Below are 3,852 nucleotides of genomic sequence, written 5' to 3'. Positions count from 1 at the left end.
CAAAATTTTCACCGTCTAAATAAAATATTTAGAACGAGATGAACATTTTCTTGGCCCTAAAATGCAACTCTGAAAACGTGCAATTTTTCTAATGCAAATAAAATTGCAATAAAATCCAAATAAAAACAAATATTTTATTTTAATATTTTTCCTCATATATTTAATTTATTTTGGAGAATTCATATTATCTCCTCTCATATATTTTAATATGAAATATTTTCGGAGATAAAAATAATTAAAACCAAAAATCCTCGTTCCAAAATTTGATAAAATCAAATTTGAAAACCGGGGAAATCCCCAAATCTCTCCAAGGGTCCTTGAGTTGCTTAGGATTTCGAGGATTGCGAGACGAAATGCAATAAAATATGATATGCAAGAAATGATCTATGTATAACATTCCAAATTGAAAATTTGGGATGTTAGACTTTCTCCCGCCTCCTCTACTACCTCTGCTGCAAAGTGTATCATTCAAGTGAATTGGAGCAATGGATTAGGAAATTGAGCAGTGTGTTCAATTGATGCTCATTAAACTCAGGTCATTTGAGCACTGAATCGAGTGGATTAGGAATTATCAGTGTACACCCAGGAAGAACTGTTAGAGCATTAGTTGATCCTGAGTCGCCTAATCTTGTCTAAGAAATTTATTTGCAAGAGTAATTCTGATTCGCTTAATTTTGTTTGAGAGCTACAACCAAGAGTAATTTGATGGAGTAAGAGAAATTTGATGGTAACTTGATTCAGTGTGCAAACAGACAAATGAAGAGACTATATCTAATTTGATTCAGTGTACAAACAGATAAATGCAGAGACAACTAAGTGTACAAAAAGACAATGCAGATATATGTACTGAACTTGAAAGTGAAATTCAAATTTAAATTAAGTAAAGTTTGCTGGAAAATTCTGAACACTTAGTCTGATGCTCTGATGCAAATTCATTCTGATGCTCTAATTCATATTGAATTTCAGAATGATGCAAAATCATTTGCTCTAATGCAAAATTGTGCAGTGTAACTCTTGTAATTATTCTGATGCTCTGATGCAAAACCATGCTAGTACCATCCTTGGGTGAATCCAAAATTAACGGTACCTCATTTGGCTAACATAAATCAGAGCCGTCGAAAGTCTATTTTGCATTTAGCAGCTCAACTCCAACTGGATGACGGGTCTATGTGTAACCTGTAACTAGCCCAACTACAGGGGAAAGGATCACAATTAACTTTCAGCAAGAATGTTTTGTTGAAAGTTTTCTGGAGTGATAAGTGCACTCAAAAGATGTTCAGTTAACTGTTACTGTTGTTGTCTGAATTTACACTGTCAAGAAGAATCAGTAAGATATGTAACAAAGTCAAGAATATGTTGAGTCATCAGTCAGTCTATGGAAATGCATATTCCAGCATGGTCATATAGCAGCACCACTACATATAGCAGCAGAACAATGATTCCTAGATGCAATAGTAATCATTTTGTTTAAAACTTCACAAAAATTTCAGTTAACTTTTGAACACAAGTACAATGAGAATATGATCATGTTCAATAGTGATCATGTTCAGTAGCTGAATCCAAGAGGACAAAAATTTCAGTTAACTTTTGAGGTTTCGGTAACTACAGTAATTGAAATTACAGTAAGATTTCTCACTCCATTACTCTGCTGTTAACAATCAGAATTAACTCTATTATTCAGTCAAGATCTTTGTTCAGTCAAGTTGATGTTCAGAACCTGTCATTTTCTTTCAAAACCTGTCAATTTCTGTCAGGTTTTGATCTGTCAATTTTACTGAATTTTTACTCAATTAGTTTTGATCTACCAGGTTTTGAACTTTTGATCTGTCAAGTTGATGTTCAGGTTTTGATTCCTAGACGCACAAGTTTACTGAATTTTTACTCAATTAGTTTGAGATTGTCATGCTTCCTAGTCAAAGTCATGGTTTTATCTTATCTTACTGGACAGTGGCATGTTCATCTCAAGCATATGTTCAGGAAAAAATACAGTTATACAGTCAAGCATACTGTATGTTTATCTCAAGCTAACAGTAGTTGAACATTGGAGATCAAAGCATACTGTATGCCCAATGCTGTTTCAATGTGTGGTTGCTCTCTCGAATTCCATGGCTAACACTAGTTTTAAAATCATCAAGGGTGCATCTATACTCGTCTAGCAAGCTCACCTGAGATCAACGGAAGCAGTATTCGTACTCGTACTCCATTCTCTGCACCAAGTCCTCCTCTAATCACTGCAAAGTCCAAGAGGACAAGAACAAAACTAGCTCAGATGCTTGCTTCACCAGACGGAAATCAGCAGCTAGAAGACGGACCTGCGCTACCGTGGGCGAGCGGGCAGCAGAAGCAGAAGCAGAAGCGGCAGCGACGGCGCCGGTCCTCCATCATCAGTCCGCCAGCTCGAGGAGGGAATTGGCAGCAGCAAGACGAGCACGGGCAGTGGCATGTGGCTAGAGCAAGTCTTCGTCTTCCCCATGCAGTGGTCGTCTTCCCCACCCCGTCGACTTCCGCAGCAGCCGCTAGGGGTCTGGAGGAGGAACTAGTGGGTGAGGAGCTCGAGGACGAGGAGCTTGAGGATCTTCCATGCCTCCAGATCGAGCCCCAACTCCCTCGAGGATGAGCGCCGCCGCCGGAGCCGGGAAGTCATGGGCTTTGCAGAAAAGGGGATCCTTACCTCTGGATCTCCTTGTGCGAAGGAAGAGAAGCGGCGAGATGAGGGGGAGGAGGTGGCCCGCGCGTGGCGAGGCGACGGAGCAGGCGGAGAGGCGGCAGAGCAGGCCGCTGGCGCGTGCAGAGGCGACCAAGCAGGCGCGATGGGCTGCATGGCTTGTCGGAAGAAAGGAGAGGGGATTTTCGTAAAACATCGACGGAGAAAACTTTTCCCGGACGGAGGGAGTAGCATATAAATGCATATAAAACATCCAAGGTTGATAATATAATAGCATGGAACAATCAAAAATTATAGATACATTGGAGACGTATCAGGGGGCGGCATGGTGGAAGGTGGCAGGTGCCTGCACCACCTCCTCCCGCGGCGAGGCTTCCCGCTCCGGTGACCGCGGCGGCGTGGGGCACCAGTTCACGCCCCCCACGGCGGCCGCCATCTGCTCCGCCGTGCACGACCAGCTACACACCTGGCCCACCAGGCCCGGGTGGAACGCGACCACCGGTGGGTCCTCCACCACCTCCTCCTTCACCGCCATCTCCAGCTCGGGGATGGCGACATCACCGGCCGCGGAGAGGGCCATCATCTCCTCGAGGCCCACCCATTGGCGCTTGTCATGCGTGCGCATGGAGTCCTCCATGACATGCGCCATGAGACGGGCCTCCTCCTCCGCTGTCATGCAAGGAGGTGGTGGTGGCGATGGAGATGGCGACGGCGACGGCGTGGGCGTGAGGCCGCCCACCCGCGTACGCCCGCGCACCTGGGGAGCAGCCACTCGGTGCTCACGTGGCCGCCGTGGCCCCGTCAACGTGCCAGCGAAGAAGGACGCCCGCCGCATGTCGTGCTCATCTTGGAACCAAGTGTCCCACAAGGGCGAGCCGGGGGCGTACATCTCGTCGTAGTAGAGGTCGTCCAGGAGGAGGAGGCGGCAGCGCTCGATCTCCTGACGGCGCGCACGGCCGCTCAGCGGGACCGGCGGGATCGGCACGCGGTCGGCCGACAAGTGTCATCTGTTGGGGAGGTGGACGTCGCTCTAGGGTAGCGGCGTCCTCATCTCCCAATAACGGCGACATATGGCCGCCTCGATGTAGTGCCGGGCGCGCTCGTCGGCGGCCGTGGGCGCGATGGAGAACACGGGTGGTGCAGGGGACCGACCCGGTGGCGATGCGGGCTCCTCCTTCTTCACCGAG

At 46.8% G+C, this 3,852-nt stretch overlaps 1 pseudogene; it reads right to left on the bottom strand.

The window, feature by feature from the left end:
* Window positions 1-1,306: 1,306 nt before the first annotated feature.
* Window positions 1,307-2,861, bottom strand: LOC147974971 (uncharacterized; annotated as a pseudogene).
* Window positions 2,862-3,852: the final 991 nt, after the last annotated feature.

Source organism: Triticum urartu, chromosome 4A, assembly GCF_056163025.1.
Source record: "Triticum urartu cultivar PI428250 chromosome 4A, HENAU_Tu73, whole genome shotgun sequence".
In the NCBI taxonomy this organism is placed as follows: Eukaryota; Viridiplantae; Streptophyta; class Magnoliopsida; order Poales; family Poaceae; genus Triticum; species Triticum urartu.
Note: the sequence above shows the minus strand (reverse complement) of the source record. Positions and strands in the feature narration are given on the sequence as shown.